Consider the following 18,186-nt stretch of genomic DNA (forward strand, 5'->3'; position numbering starts at 1 on the left):
TTTTTATATTGCTTTTATTTGTTCATATTCTGTTTAGAACTTCTGAAGTTAAATTTATGAGAGATTTATTTATAACTTTTTTATCTTAATGTCTATATGAAGCTTACAACAGACTCAGAAATATAGTTAGGAAGTATTTCCTTTATGACTATTCCTGAAAGGGTTTATGTAAAAATGGTCTTATTTCTTTCTTAAATGTTTGGAAGTAAACACTGTTGAAGCCATTTAGGCAAGAACCTTTCTTCATGGGATAATTATTAAAAATAATTTCATTATTTTAATAAATATTGGTAACTCATAATTCTGTTTTATATATTTTGTTCTATTTAAAATATTTTTATTTTAAAAATCATCAATTTTTGGTCAAAAATTGTTTACTATGTTCCTTTTTTAGTATCAGGAGGATCTATAGTGATATCTCTTTTTCATTACTGACACTTGTGATTTAATGTTGCTGTTTTTCCTTTTGTTAAATTGGCTAGGGTTTTACACATCTTACTAGTCTTTCAAAAAATCAATGTTAAGCTATGTGAATATCCTATATTATCCACATTTTTTCTATTTAATTTTGTCTATATTATTTACTTACTTTTTTTTATTGTTTTGACTTGCTGTTTTCTATTTCATATTATTGAGAAGATCATTCCAGATGTTCCTGCCTCTCTCCTTTATCTGTAAGGCTTTGTAAATCCCTCTAAGTACTTCTTTTTCTGCATTCCAGAAGTTTAGATAAATCATAATTTATTACAATTTAATCCAAACTAAATAAAAATTTAGTTTGAGATCTTTTTATCTATGGATTTTTAGGAAGTGTTTATTTTTTTAATGTCCATGCCCACAGAGTTTTCTAGTTATCTAATTGTTATTGATTTCTATATTAGGTTGACCATGATCGAAGAACATACACTGAATGATTTCAATCTTTGAATTTGTTGAGGGTTTATTATGTCCCAGATCTATGGTGAATACCAGTAAGTGTTTCTTATGTATTTATAAGCAGTAGCATGCTGTTATTGGTAATGTTACTGGGGAAAGATTAAGGATGAGGAAGAATATACTGGATTCTGGTACATTTTACAGAGTAAATACCCAACCTCCTCCCATGTGCTTTCTAGTTGGAAATGTTGGAAAGTTAAAATGTCTCCTGCTACTACGGTTATTGACACAAGATTTTGTTTTACCAATTAGATCCATACAAACTCAGAGTTTGGAAGGCACAGGGGGCTAGGGATCAGCTTTCTGTTCCTTTTGATTCTTTGTGTCAATTAGGAAGGCTGTGAAAACATGTGGGCTTTATTCTGCCAGCACTGTTCAGTCCCAACTTTCTGTAGATGTTATTTGGATGGATAAATAGTGACATCTTTTGGCTTCTATGTATCAGCTCCTTGATCACATCACGGTGCTGTTTTTAAATAGTACCTCCAATAATAGCTTATCTTCGTGAATTAATCCTATATTGCTCCAAGGATCACTGTAAGAGTCAGCCAGAAGTTCCTCCAGCCTTTCCAAATTTCAAAGACCTGTATTCACCTTAATGAATATTTTCTGTTGAAATACCTAACTACTTTCTCTTCCTACACTAACCAAACATTTACTTATACTGTATTATAATGAGAAGCTCTGACCACATATCATTTTGATTGATACACAGACAAACAATCCAGATAAATTCTAGAAATAATTTGTAATTAAAAAAGGGATTTACTAAAAATAGGATTATAATTAACTTATGGAAATCTTTAGGGAAAAAAGTCATCCTTATAATATTAGTCTATTTAAATAGAGTATTATGTCTCTGGTTTTAATGTAGTCTTTTAGTCATACAGTAGTTAAGGAATGTTTAAATATAGATCCTGACCTCTTCGAATATTTCAATTAAGATTTTAAAAAATAATTTGATTATTTTTAATATTTTAATTAAATATTTTATTTTAAATATTTTAATTAAGTATTTTAATTAAAATTTAAAAATTAATTTTATTGAATGCTATCATTTCTTCCATTATATTTTCTGTTTAGTATTTATATATAGGTAAGCACAGAATTAGCAAAACATTATCTAACTCTGAGTTTGTATTTAGAGGGCATTTGTCAGGTCATGAAATATACTGCATAAATAAATACAGATGAACTATAATTTGGAGTGAGATTTTGTCTTTTATAAATCATAGAAAATGTAAACATAATTGAAAATATTTATTTATCTAACACTTTTTTCATATAATATAAAGTTTTAAATCTGTTTCTCTATGCCTATCAATATGCATGCTGTGATAATTACCAAAAGATTTTGTCAATGAAGAAAATAAAGCCCAGAGAAACTTCCTAAAGGATACACACACCAGAGAAAGAAAATTCCTTCTACTTGGATAATTATTAAACTATTTATTTGTATCTGAGGTGACTGCAGTCCTCATGGACAACAGCCCTGGAGCCTGCACTTATGTGACCATAATTTACTTTATGATTATTCTTCTCCCAGTGGAATCCAACACAGAGGATGAGTAAAATCTCAACACTGAAATATCCTGAAGAAAGGTTTCACAGGAGTAAAAATAAGAGAGGCCATCGTAAACATCCACAGTTGATACTCTAACAGGTGATCATGGATACAAGGTTACTATGATCCTTAAATGTCCATGGTTAGCCCATTACCTTCTTTTAAGACATATAACGTACACTAACATTCAGGAAAGGGCTGTCCTTTCATTTACTTGCCCTGACTAAAGAGAGCTCCCTTGAATTGATGCAGCTTTGGTAGAAAGTCATTCATTACAGTGTAAGGATTAGAATGTTCACCAGCTTCTCTCTCTGCTTAAAAAAAAGGGTTAAATGGTTATGGCATTTTTTAATTAAACTACTATTTTTTAATTAAACTACTAATGGAAATGAAAGGTTTATAATGAGGCAATAAAAATGCATTTATTTGGAGGAATGGCCTTGATCTGAGAAAATGACCATATATTTGGAAACAGCTTCAGAGAATTTTTATCTAGGTTTAGTGATTTTTGATGTTATTAATTTTAACATACCAATAATATATTTTTATTCTATTTTCAAAGATGGCTACTGTAATAATGGAAACTAAATAGATTGAGGCAAACTAAGGTAAAATACTTTTAAATACATTTATTACTGTCACGTAATGATTCAAATACTGACTTGGCTGCCATAATGGCTACAAGCACTATAATAGAGATTATATGTAATACTCCTATTTCAGATTATATGTAACACTCCTATTTTGAATTATATGTAACACTCTTACTTTAGATAGATATAATTCTTTAACTATGAATATATTAATAATAGAAATTCAGAATGTGAGTAAACTACACAATAAAATATGCTGCTTTCCTATAGAACTCACTGCAGAAGTATAATTTAAATACAACACCAAAAGAAATTTCACTGCTTAATAGAATAAGTCTCAGAAGAGTGTGATTACATCATAGAAATGGTGGCATGAGATGAGCTTCTTGAAATCTCCTCTGGAATTTACAAACTGAACAACTATAACTCCACAAAGGACTCCCTGGGCAGCAGACAGGCAAAACTAAGAGGCGCACAATTGAAATCATATAAAGATAGGCAAATTGGGCGAGTGGGGGAGGAGGGCAGGGGAAGTGCAGAGACATGGACCTTGTGGACAACAGGATGCACACAGACCGGAGCTCAGAGCTCTAAGCTCCCTGCATTCTGGAGCTACCGTAGTCATAGGAGAGAGAAGAACTCGGGCTGCTAGGGTTCCGCTTATGGCCCACAGTCCTGCTGAGGGATCAGCATATAACACAGCTGAACCCAACATTCAGACAGAGACCTCAGAGCAAAGACTGAGGAAAGAAGGGTGAAAACGGCGGTTTAAGCCCTCACTGCTGTGCAGAGGATGGAAGGCATAGGCATGGAGCTTAGCGGACCTTTCCCTACCCTACCAGAGCTCAATGCATCCCCACCTGCCCAGTGCTAGAAGCGGAACAGTAGCAGTGTCAGATCAAAAGAACAGAATATTTGCAGTTCTGAGAACGGCAGCCCACAGCCATGGACTTGCAGCCCAACTAGTTCTGGCAAAGGGGAGGGAGCCGTGGGTACAGGATTGGCTGTGCTGTTGGTCGCCGCCATTGCTCAGAGCCACCTCTCACAACCCATCCCACCCCTGCCCCTAACTATCTGGGCAGATCCCTGAAGGGGAAAACAGAGCTGCTGAAACACACAGGCTCTGAAATTGGTGCAGGAAGAGCTTTGGAACTTCAGAAGCTCTCCACATCCCCCCACAGAGGTGGTGCCCTGTGACCCAGGTGACCTGCTGACAGAGGAGAAGCCCACCTTCCAGGGAACCACCCCCACTTGTGTGAGAAGCTGGAATAGTACAGAGAAAATATAACACTATAGCATGAGAGAGAATAAAAGGCTGCAGCAGGAGAGAAAATAAAACATTCCATCAACACCTACTGGAAAGAAAAAGAAAGACCGCTTCCTATCAACCTGTTGCAGAACCCACTCCTGTAGATGCCTAGGAAGAGAAATATTAATTCACTAATTGCCATGAATAACCAAGGTAACAAGGCAGCTCAGAAAGAAAATGAAAAGTCTCCAGAAAATGAACTTAAAGACATGGAAATATGTGACTTAAATGACAGAGAATTCAAGATTGCAGTTCTTAAAAATCTCAATGAGATGCAAGAAAACACAGACAGGCAGTTTAATGAACTCAGAAACACAATCAAAGAACAAAATGAACATTTTACCAAAGAGATTGACATTTTAAAAAAGAACCAAATAGAATTTCTGAAGATTAAGAACTCAATAAAAGAAATGAGGAATAAAATAGCCAGCTTAGGTAATAGAGCTGACTAGATGGAAGAAAGAATCAGTGACATTGAAGACATAAATCTGGAAATGACACAGATGGAGAATTAAAAGAAATGAAAGAACACTACAGGAACTTTCTGATTCCATCAGAAAGAGCAATATAAGAATAATGGGCATACAAGAAAGAGAAGAAAGGGAGAAGGGAACAGAGAGTATATTCAAACAAATAGTCGATGAGAACTTCCCAAATTTGTGGAAAGAACTGGATCTTTGAATCTAAGAAGCAAATAGAACACCTAATTACCTCAATGCCAACAGACCTTCTCCAAGGCACATTGTAATTGAAGCTGTCAAAAATTAACGACAAAGAAAGAATCCTCAAGGCAGCCAGGGAAAAGAAGACAGTAAACCTACAAAGGAACACCCATTAGATTATCAGCAGATTTTTCAGCAGAAACTCTACAAGCCAGGAGGGAGTGGAATCAAATATTCAAACTATTGAAAGAGAGAAATTATGAGCCAAGAATAACATATCCAGCAAAGATATCTTTTAGATATGAAGGAGGAATAAAGACATTTCCAGACATACAGAAGTTGAGGGAATTTTCTAACACACGACCTGCACTACAAGAAATACTGAAGGAGGATATTCGACCTGAAACAAAAAAGCAAAAGACTACAAAACCATGGGTAGTATTGTGAACAGACAGACAGAAGCAGGAAATGGCAACACCTACACCAAATAGGACACTATACAATTAAACATAACACACAGGGTATAGAAGGAGAAAAAAAAACAAAGAGGAGGGCCTTCCCGGTGGCTCAGGCGGTTAGAACTCCATGCTCCTAACTCCGAAGGCTGCTGGTTCAATTCCCACATGGGCCAGTGGGCTCTCAACCACAAGGTTTCCAGTTCAATTCCTCAAGTCCCGCAAGGGATGGTGGGCTTCGCCCCCTGCAACTAAGATTGAACATGGCACCTTGAGCTGAGCTGCCTCTGGGATGGCTCAGTTGGTTGGAGCGCATCCTCTCAACCACAAGGTTGACGGTTCGACTCCCACAAGGGATGGTAGGCTGGGCCCCCTGCAACTAGCAACGGCAACTGGACCTGGAGCTGAGCTGCGCCCTCCACAACTAAGACGGAAAGGACAACAACTTGACTTGGAAAAAAGTCCTGGAAGTACACACTGTTCCCCAATAAAGTCCCGTACCCCTTCCCCAATAAAAAAATCTTTTAAAGAAGAAAACCTCATACACCTCAATAGCAAAAAAAAAAATCCAAATAATCTAATTTAAAAATGAGCAAACGACCTGAACAGACATTTCTCCATGAAGGTATATGAAAGGCCAACAGGTACATGAAAAGATAGTCAACATCACTAGTCATCAGGAAAATGCAAATCAAAATCACAATGAGATGTTACCTCACGCCTGATACAATCACTATCATCAAAAACACAAGAGACAACAAGTGCTGGGGAGGCTATGGAGCAAAGGGAATCCTTCCGAACTGTTGACAGAAATGTAAATTGCAGTTGCCACTATGCAAAACAGTACAGGGGTTCCTCAAAAAATTGAAAAACAGAACTGCCAGAAGACCCAGCAATCCCACTTTTGGATATATACCTGAAGGAAGTGAAATCAGTATCTCTAAAAGTTATCTGTACTCCCTTGTTTATTGAAGCATTATTTGCAATAGTCAAGACATGGAAACAACTTATGTATCCCTAAATGAATGAATGGATAAAGAAAATGTGGTTTATAAACACAGTGGAATATTACTCAGCCATTCAAAAGAAGGAAATACTGCCATTTGTGACAACATGGATGAACCCTGAAGTCATTAAGCTAAGTGAAATAAGTCAGACAGAGAAAGACAAATGTTGTATGATCTCACTTACATGTGGAATCTAAAAAACAGCTGAACTCATAGAAACAGAATAAAATGATGGGTTGCAGGGGTTGAAAGTCCAGGGTAAGGGGGGAATGGTTGATGGTGGTCAAAGGGCACAAACTTCCAGTTACGAGTAAGTTCTGGGAGCCTAATATACAGTAAAGTACATATAAGTAACCATACTATATTGTATACGTGAAAGTCGCTAAGAGAATAGATCTTAAGTGTTCTCATCACACACAAAAATTTTAAAGTAACTACGTGAGGTGATGGATATGTTACCTCATCTTATTATGGTAATTATTTCATAATATATACATATATCAAATCATCACATCATATACCTTAAACTTACACAATGTTATATGTCAAATATATCTCAATAATGATGGAAAACAACAAAACCGATATTTAAATAGTATGATACAAAGTCAATACATCTTATGTCTCATGATACATACATATACATACACAGAGACACACACAAATGTATTCATAACAAAATAAGGAGGAAATGCTCATGAATTTTCTTTTAAATAATGGGGATTTTATGTCTGGGAAATTCCTCAGATCATTGTTACTTTACAAACTATTCCTTGTTTTCTAGTATGTAAAATTTTTCTAAGCATTTCCCAATCATTAAAATTTACTGCCAGTTGTGAGTGGCTTTCTAATTAACTTGATTTAATTGCACTTTCACTCTGCCCATTTTCAGGGGGAATAAGATTGGTAATATTGAGGAAACTGTCTACTTTGTGTGGCTCTTTGGAGGGACTGTCCCATTAGTGAACATACTGCACGGCCTTACAAAGAGACACTGGGCTCTCAGCGAGGAGGTATTCATCAAATATTATTTTCAGAGCTCTTGTGGGTTTCAGTGATGTGGCCAGAAATCCAAATTGTGCAGTTGCATTGTGACAAACAGGCAATACGCTGTAAACACTCAATACAATTTAAATAAAATCCCTATGTTAGTTTTAAAAATAGTAATAAGTCCTGTTTTTCTTTTTTATTAAATTTATTGGGGTTAGGGTTAGTAAAACGATATAGGTTTCAAATGTACATTTCTACGACAATGAAAATACATCCTCCCAATGGCATTTTAAAAAAAAAAATAGGACAAAAAATCATCAGATTTGTATGGAACAAAAGACCCCCAAAATAGCCAAAGCAATCCTAAGAAAAAAGAACAATGCTGGAGGTATTACACTCCCTGACTTCAGCTTGTACTACAGGGCAACAATAATCAAAACAGTAGGATATTGGCAGAAAAACAGACACACAGACCAATGGAATAGAATCGAGAACCCAGAAATAAACCCACATAAATATAGACAGATAATTTTTGAGAAAGAAGCAAAAAACATACAATGAAGAAAAGACAGCCTCTTCAACCAACTGAATGGGAGAAGATTTTTGCAAACAGTACCTCCGATAAGGGGCTAATATCCAAAATATACAAGGAACTCATGAAACTCAACAACAAAAAAACAAACAACCCAATTGAAAAATGGGCAGACGACCTGAAGAGACATTTCTCCAAAGAGGACATACAAATGGCAAATAGACATGAAAAAATGCTCAACATCACTAATCATCAGAGAAATGCAAATAAAAACCACAATGAGGTATCACCTCACCCCAGTCAGAATGGCTAACATCAACAAGACAAATAGTAACAAGTGTTGGAGAGGCTGTGGGGAAAAAGGAACCCTCATACACTGTTGGTGGGAATGCAGACTGGTGCAGCCACTATGGAAGGCAGTGTGGAGGTTCCTCAAAAAATTAAGAATAGAATTACCATATGACCCAGCAATCCCTCTCCTGGGTATCTACCCAAAAAATCTGAAAACATTTATCCGTAAATATATATGTGCTCCAATGTTCATTGCAGCTTTATTTACAGTGGCCAATACATGGAAACAACCAAAGTGTCCTTCAATAGATGAATGGATAAAGAAGATGTGGTATATATACACAATGGAATACTATTCTGCCATAAGAAAAGATGAAATGGTACCATTTGCAACAACATGGATGGATCTTGAGATTATTATGCTGAGTGAAATAAGTCAGACAGAAAAAGTCGAGAACCATATGATTTCATTGATATGTGGTATATAAAACTGAAAGCAACAAAGGAACAACACAAACAAATGAAGAAACAAAAACACATAGACACAGACAATAGTTTAGTGGTTACCAGAGGATAAGGGAGAGGAGGGTAGAAGATGAGGGTAAAGGGGATCCAATATATGGTGATGAAAAGAGAACTGACTCTGGGTGGTGAACACACAATGTGATATATAGATGATGTATTACAGAACTGTACACCTGAAATCTATGTAACTTAACTAACAATTATTATCCCAATAAATTTTAATTTAAAAAAAATCATGTCTTGGTGTGCGATCAGCTTTATCATAGAAATTCCTAGGTTAGCATTTCTACGCAAGAAATCAAGAAACTTGGGGGAGGGAGGTTATTACTTTGTGAGGGGTGTAAATGTCTAACTATTATATTGCTTTGTACACCTGAAACTAATTTTAAAAGAAACAAAAGAAATCAAGAAACTACATCACATCAAAAATCCATCAAGGGAGAATCAGTGAAACGACAGATATAAATTTTGTTAGTTTGTTTTTATTTTAGTTTTAGTTTGGTGATGCAAAGAGTGGATGTTGCTATGGTGTAAAAATCAGTCATCTTAAAATTATTCACCTTCAAAGCAAACAAAACAAAAAAACATACCTTGGAGGACACCCACAGGCCGGGGCCTGGTCTGAGTAGGTGGAGTGTGGGGATTCTCAGGAAGGTAAACGGAATGCAGCTGGAGCCCGCACGGTGCCCTATGTGGCTTCAAAACAGTGGGGCAGTAAGTGTGGGTCCCCTGGAGAGAGGGGATGGGAGAGGAAGGGCTGGAATCCGAGGGCTAAGGAGCCGCTACTGAAACCCACTCCTCCTAGAGGAAGTCGGATCTCACGGGATCTCGGTAATTATACGGGATCCGGCAGGGGAGCCTGGTATGAGAAACAGTTGGGTGCCCCAGGTGCTGGAGGACCCTTGCCCGAAGGACTCTGGTTCATGCCACCTATCAAGCAAAGCCCAGTCCGTGTAGATGCCTCACACCCTCAACTCAGAGTCACAGTGTGTATTCACCTCTACCCAGTGGCTGGGGTAGGTGAGGGAAAAGAGTTCTGGCCCCAAGACTGCGCAGATGCAGGACCTCTGGAGGCCAGAATGAGGGAGTGAACTGCACACGTGTGGGCGGTGATTCGATAACCTTCCACGAAGCCCATGGCCGTAGAATAGTAACACTGGCTTCTTGTGCAGAACCCTGGGGCCCAACCAGACAAATGCCAAGAAAGCCACCGCAAACCCGAGCATGCTGTTCCGTTGGAGACCTCTAGGCCAGCAGACCATACGATCATAGGAAAAGGAAGCAAAAATTCTGCTAGTGGGTTCCTAAGGGTAATAGTAAGATGTCACTCCCATTTCCACCCATTGATTCTTGGAATCCTGGCTGTGGGAGAAACTGCACCATGCAAGGAGCACCCTTTTGGAGAACCTTGCCCCAACCCTGCAAAGTACTGTCACATATCTGGTGCTGTAACTAGGACTTCAAAAGGCTTTCCACCATTTTATCAAACCAGCTGCTTCAGGATGGTGGAAAACATGGTAAGACCAGCAAATTATATGCGTGTGGGCTTGTTACTGCACTCCTTTGCTGTGCTGTGAGTCCACTGGTCAGAAGCAATGCTATGTGAAGTTTCATGACAATGGAAAAGGCATCCTCTTTCTTCATGAATGGTAGTTTGGGCAAAAGCATTGTGTAGCTAGAGTGTCTAATCCAATAAGAACAAGGGACCATATTGGGGACTCAAACTCAGTATCTGCTGCTGGCAAATTGGGCACTCAGCAGTGGCCATAGCCAGGTAAGCCTTGCTGAGTGGAAGTCCGTGTTGCTGAGCCCATGCATAACCTCCATCATCCCTGCCAGCCTGGCCATGTCGTTCATAAGCTCATTGGCCAATGACGGGTGGCTGGGGAAAGAGGCTAGCTGGTGGTATCCACAGGCTATCTGGTCATCCTAGCCACTTGATTATCAAAATCCTCCTCTGTTGAGGTCACCCTTTGGTGAGTTTCACATGGGACACAAATATCTTAATGCTTTTACTCATTCAAAAAAGTGTATCTACGTACCTCTTCCCAAAATTTCCTTGTCACAAATTTTCCAATATGTTCCTTCTGAGTGCCTTATTATCCATTGAAACCACTGGCCACAGTCCATGAATCTGTAATAATTGTATAGCCATTTCTCCTTCTAAGCAAAGTGAACAAACAGGTGCACTGTTTGAATTTCTGCCCACTGGGAAAATTTCCCTTCTGTCCTTTAGGGATGTCCCAGAAAGGGGCTGTAGTGCTACAGCCATTCACTTTCATGTGGTGTCAACACATCATGCAGAACCATCTGTAAACCAGGCCCAAATTTCTTTTTTCCTTTGTCAATTGATTATAGAAAACTCCCCATGAAACCATAGGTGCAGGCTGGGTGAGAAGGCAATGTAGCAGGAATGGGGACCATGGGCATTTGAGCCACTTCGTCATATAACTTACTTGTACCGTCAGGGTCTGTTTGAGACTGATCACATATATACCACTTGCATTTGAAGACGGCGTGCTGCTGAGTACACCCAACTTTATGGTAATGGATCAGATAAAATCCAGTTCATGATGGGCAGTTCAGGGTGCATGGTAACTTGGAGGCCCATGGGCACGTGTTCAGTCTTTACTAGGGCCCAGTAACAGACTAAGAGCTGTTTGTCAGAAGGAGAGTAGTAATCTGCAAAGGATGGCAGGGTTTTGCTTCAAAATCCTACACTGTGATTCACCTGTGGGAGCCTGCAAAAGGCTCCAAAGAGAATCTCTATCTGCCACTGACATTTCAAGCATCATTGAATCGGCTGGATCATGTGATCCAAGAGGCAGAGCAGCTTACACAAGCAGCGTGTTGCAGAGACTTTTCTTATTATGGGCCCCACAATCAGCCTTTTAGTTCACTCCATGAATGGGCCAGAGTAACAAACCCAAATGAGGAACATGTTGTCTTCAAAATCCAAAAAGGCCCACTAGGTGTTGTGCCTCTGTTTTGGTTTTAAGAGGGGCCAGATGCAACAACTTACCCTTCTCCTTAGAAGGGATATCTTGACATGTCCCCCCCAACACTGGACCCCTAGAATTTTCATTGAGATAGAAGGCTCCTGAATTTTAGTTGGATCTATTCCCCACCCTCTGCCATGTGAATGCATTACCAATAAGTCTAGAGTACTTGCTACTTCTTTCTCACTGCCATGTTTCCCCAAAAATAAGACCTAGCAGGACCATCAGCTCTAATGCATCTTTTGGAGCAAAAATATTATATTATATTATATTATATTATATTATATTATATTATATTATATTATCCCGGTCTTATGTTAATTTTTGCTCCAAAAGACGCATTAGAGCTGATGGTCCAGCTAGGTCTTATTTTGGGGGAAACACAGTACATCCAGTCAGCATAATGTTATCAATTAACTGAGGGGGGATCAAGCTTGCTTTCTAGATGGCTTTGTCTTCTCAAGTACCTGATTACTCATAAAAATAAATAGCTTTATAAATTGGAATAATTCATTGATGATGCTATTCCATCTTCAGCCAGGAGACAAATCATTATAAAATTAGCAAGCTGTTCATCATTATCCAATCATTTTCTCTCACTGTATGACCAGTGAATGCAGAGTGCTATTACACAGATAACCAGAATTCTGTTCTGAGGAATAAGGAATAACGATATGGGTGGTATCTCTCATTTATACCTAAAGACCCATTTAAATATATCAGAGGCCTGTGTCTAAGACTCCATTATCTATTGGGTTAGAGATTTTAGTACCCAGTGGAGAAATACTTCCACCAATAGACATGGTGCATGTCAGTTGAACAGGAAGCGTCAATCAACATGCCTACTGATTTTAGATTCCAAATGCCACTAGATGAAGAAGTTTGTTATGGCGTAGACTGAGATAATTAACTCTGAATATTGAAGGAAATAGAGTGCTATGATGTACAGAAGGAAAGATTTTGGACCTCTAAAGATGATCTAATATGCTTCTTTTATATTACAACCAGTGGTAATTGTTAATAAACATGACATTGGACACACTGGACATTGCACATTGATGGACACAAGAGGTTACCATGAGTGACTGAGACCAATCTTACTGTTATCACCCCACCAAGCAAAGCTGGACAAAGTCAAGCCTTAGATTGTGATCAATTTAAAAAATAAATAAATACAGAGGTAATTACTAATTTTCATTACTTATTATACCATGTATTTTCCTTCCTTTTCATTTTTTCTGCTGGATATAGTATGTTAATGGTGATTAAATTTACCATTTATTCCTTAGATGGCAGAATATCAAGACAGGTGCATAATGGAATTTGAGAAAAAATAGATATCATTCAAAAATTCTGACTTCATTCTGAATACATTAAGTCACAAAATTTTGGAGTGTTAGCTCTCAAAGTAATAGACTGTAATGGATTTTTAATAATTTAGTCTTCCTGGGGTTAATTTCCCCTTCCTAAAAATATGCTTATTATATTTTTAATTTTAAATAGACTTTTTTCTTTTAATAGCTTTATACTTACAGAAAAATTACAAAGATAATACAAAGAGTTCCTACATACCCATTGCCAAGTTTCCCATATTGTTAACATCTTACATTACTATTGAATATTTGTCACACTAAGGAAGCAATAATGATCTACTACTACTAACTAAACTCCACACTTGCTTCCATTTTCACTGACTTTATTACCCCTAATGTCCTTTTGCTGTCCCAGGATTCTATCCAGGATTTCATCCATGACACCACATTAATTTTCATTTCTCCTAAGCATCTCTTGACTCAAGACAGTTTCTCAGACTTTTCTAGTTTTGGATGACATAATAGTTTTGAAAAGCATTGGACAGGTATTTTGTAGACTGTCCCTCAGTTTGGTTTTGTCTGATGTTTTTCTCTGGATAAATTGAATATGGGTTGTAAGAGGAAAAAATCACAGAAATAAAGTGCCCTTATGATCATATTATATAAGCAAGTTCACACTATTAACATGATTACCACTAATTATATAAATCATGATCACCTGGCTGAGATAGTGTTTCCCAGTTTTCTCCATTTTCAAGTCATTCCCTACAACTTCCACACTCTACTCTGTATAAGCAATTCACTAAAAACATCTCATACCAAGGGAGCAGATCATCTAATATTGGAAATTCTTCTGTACAGAAAACTTGTCTCTTCTCTCCAATATATTTATTTATTTACTTATTATTTATCATGGACTCTGGATATTTTATCCTTTAAGTGAAAATTCAATACTACATTCTTTATTTTTTCTTCAAAATTTTCTAGCTTTCGTCATTTGGAGCTCTTTCAGAATGATTCCTGTGGTTTGTTTTTTAATTCCTTGATTTTTGTTTTTGTTTTGTAAGGACTTTCTTATTTTCTGGCATGATGAGATCCTTCAGGTTCATCTTGAATGTCCCTTATTCCGGCCCTAGAATCGGCCATTTCTCCAATGATTCCTAGTTCCTTTTATTAGTAAATGGTATTAGAAACCACGATTGAGTTGCTAGGTGTTCTTGTTGCTACAGGGGTGTCATTGCTTACTGACTCTATCAACTAATGGCTTCTTCATTTCCTGAGATACCCTGGCTCTTACCCAATTATAACGTTGGTTCCCTAGCTTTTCTAGTCATTCAATATGCTCTACATAACCTCCAAAAAATTCCCTTTGCTTACATTAGCCAAAGTGATGTTTAGTGTTCAGAGAAGCCTATCTTTATTAACAGTAGGTTTATTACCAGGGTACTCTGCTCTACCATTCCCCATCCCTCCATTTCCTAACCACTGCAAGGAGTTGTGTACTCTCTATGGTCACTAGGGTCTTTCAAAATTGATTGGATATATTAATATATTCTGATACTATAAAGTAAGCAAACACACATTAAACAGTACCACATCTTCTACAACCTCCTCTCTCTTATGCCTTCTGCATCTTCCCATCAACATTGCAATTTTATCCCATAATAAACAAATAAAAGATATGCAATAGGAACAAACCCTTGATACTTCAGCAATTTTTTTCTATTGATTATAACATATTTGGAGATTTGAATTACCTACAATTTGCATCTGAAAGCACACCCTGAGTCAGGAAAATTATAGCAACATAGCAACAAAAACATTATTTTAAAAATGTAAATAGCTTCATTAAAGCACAACACCAAAACAACAAATATTAGGAAATCAAAAAGATCACATATAATTTAAATATCAAATATAGATCAAATAAAAATGTACATACAGATAGCAATTATCAAAGAAAACAAAATAACCCAGTAAAAACTGGATTTCAAAAGTGGTATCATATTGAATGTCAATTATAATTAAATATATATATTTATTCTTACTACATAAGTGTATATTATATATATTCATATATATTCATATGAAGTACAGCATAGGGAATATAGTCAATGGTATTGTAATAGCTATGTACAGTGTCAAGTGGGTAGTAGACTTGTCAGGAGTATCACTTTGTGAGGGGTGTATATGTCTCATCATTATGTTATTTTGTACACCTGAAACTAATAAGAAATAAAAGTGGTATGAAACATCTAATGCAATTTTTGTCCCTCGAGATAGGACATCAGTGCTAAAGACTTTCTCTTTGTAGATTTGGATATCTATCTTTTAGAATGTTGGATACAGAATATCTTTCTCCTTCTTTTTGCTGTGATAATAAATCAATAACGATCAATATTTAAAATAAATAGCAACAAGATACAAGTAATACCAATGATTTATTGAGTTGTTCTGATAATCTCATAATGGCACAGACAAAAAATAATCTTATGCCATGAATTTTATTCAAGGTTCCAGAATCAAGTCAATGTGAATAGATTTTATAAAAGAATTAAATATTATAACTGCCTTGGGTTGACACTTCCTCTAACCATAAGAGATTACACATTCTGAGCTTAACATCCTGCCAAAATAATTTTTCTGCCCACCATTTCAATAGGCCTCCAGGAAAAATAAATAAATCAATCTTCCTTTCCCCTACTTTTATAAAGTTATTCCTAGGAAGAGTGAAGAGTCTATTTCTGTTTATAGAATGGCTGAAAATTTTATTCATCCTCAAGGTGTAACACAGTTCTTCAGGAAGAGTGAATGATGGACTGGTACTATTCCTTCAATGAAAATAATTCATCTGTGGGATGGGCAACATAAGGGATACCTGTGTGATTCAAATGTGACCCCATATTCAAAATAAATCAGGAGGAAACTATCAATGGGCCCATTAATGAGGAAATCACAAAAAAATAGAATTAGGATAACGCTTTTTTTGTTCATAAGATTTTTCTCAAAGCTTATTGAAAACTTATTGTTTCTTAGTAAATCAGAGGGTTTAACATGGGTGTGACCAATACGTAACATACTGAAGCCATTTTACAAAGTTCAGGGTTGCTAGGAGGTGTGAGATACACAAAAGACACTTCCATAGAGCAAACTTACAACCCCCACATGGGAGCTGCAAGTAGAGAAGGCTTTCTTCCTCCCTTCACTGAAGCAGATCTTCAAGACCGTGGACACAATATACATATAAGATACTATAACAACAATTGTGGGCAAAATAATTAAGGCAGCCAAACTGAGATGCCATCTTATTGACAAAGAGATTAGAACAGGAGATCTTCTCAACTTGGTAAGAATCACAGTAGAAGTGATCATGACTTGAGATGCACAGAAAAACACTGAGAATGTTATGCTGACTTGGAGGATGGAACTGACCCAACCACAGAAATAGCAACCAGCAACCAGCTGAGTGCAAAGGCTTTTTGACATGTGGACGACACTATAAGGAAGAGGATTGCAGGTGGCAATGAAGTGGTCATAGGTCATGAGTGCCAGGACAAAGGCCTCTGTTACCATAAAAAGTGTATAAAGAAATAGCTGAGCCACAGAACCTGCAAAGGAGACAGTCTTTTTCTCAGACAGGAAGTTGACCATGGCTTTAAGTACAATAACTGTGGAGCAGGAGAGGTCAATGGAGAGATTACTTAGAAAGAGATACATTCATGTGCTCAGCTGGGAGTCCATCACAATGATTGCCATCATACTAATGCTCCTGAAAAGAACCATGCCATAGACCAGCAGGAATAGGAGGAAGGAGAGAATGTGGAATGAAATCAGTTACATCTGAGTGGTTCCCTGCTTCCTTGTCACCCATGGCAAGACTCCCCTAAGAAGTACAAGACACGGTTACAAATCGAACTTTCTAATTATATATTATCCTTTTGCTCTTGTAGAAGACATTAAATTTTGTATCATCTCCTTTTTGGCATCCAATGGTGTTAGGTTTGATTTGCTACACCCTTTTATACAAATTGAGTCTGAGGTATATTGTAATTGCCCATCAGCACACAATGCGTAAGTTACCTAACTCATAGTTTCCTAATGTGATTCTTCAAATCCAGTGCTCTTCCCCACTGGCTGAACCATAGCCAAAGTCTTCTTAGTTTAAAAAAATGTGTAAAAGACCTAGAGATCTCTACATTTTAAGAGGATCTTCTTAAATTCCATCCAGAAAGAAAGATGAATTTCATTATTAGTTTATAAATCTCCAGCCATGAGTTCCTTTACTTGGTAAATGGGCTTTCAAAATCAGAATAAGGTTTCTATCTTTAAGGCAATAATGGGCTAATAAATTTGACTATATTTAAAAATTTTTTTAATCTGTATGACAAAATAGGCCATAAACAATATATATTTTTTAAAAACTCACAAGCTGGGAGAAAATACATGCAGTGCCCACAGCCAGCAAAGGATTACTATCCAAGATACCTAATTATTTCTATAAATGTATAAGAAAAAAAGAAACAACTAAATAAGTGGGCTATTGATAACAGTCAATTCATATAACAAGAAACTCAAAAATCTTTTTAAAAAAGAGGAAACAAACAAAAATTTTTAATTGCACTCAACACCACTAAGAATGAGGTAGATATTTAAATCCTAACTTTTTACACCCATCAAACTGGCAAATACGGATAAAGAAAAATGGATGTTCTTGAAGTGTAAACTGGTGTAACCTATTTGGAGAGCAATTTATAAATACCTAAGAAAGTAGAAGATACATATATTGCATGACCCAGCAATTTCACTTTTAAGCATACACCCCAAATAAGCTCTCAAACATGTACACAACAGACATATACGTGAACACATTTTCATTTGTTTGCTTAAAAAATAAAAACAATTTCTAATCAATATGATATTGGGTAATTGATTCATTGACTATATGTTATAGTTTTTTAAATTAATAAACAAATATATACATGTGGAAAGATATAATTTTCATCAACTGTT

General features: G+C 36.7%; 1 pseudogene; it reads right to left on the reverse strand.

Moving 5' to 3' along the window:
* Positions 1–16,208: 16,208 nt before the first annotated feature.
* Positions 16,209–17,047, reverse strand: LOC109443847 (olfactory receptor 9K2; annotated as a pseudogene).
* Between the last annotated feature and the right edge of the window lie 1,139 nt (positions 17,048–18,186).

The sequence above is a fragment of the Rhinolophus sinicus genome, linkage group LG02 (assembly GCF_036562045.2).
Source record: "Rhinolophus sinicus isolate RSC01 linkage group LG02, ASM3656204v1, whole genome shotgun sequence".
Classification (NCBI taxonomy): domain Eukaryota; kingdom Metazoa; phylum Chordata; class Mammalia; order Chiroptera; family Rhinolophidae; genus Rhinolophus; species Rhinolophus sinicus.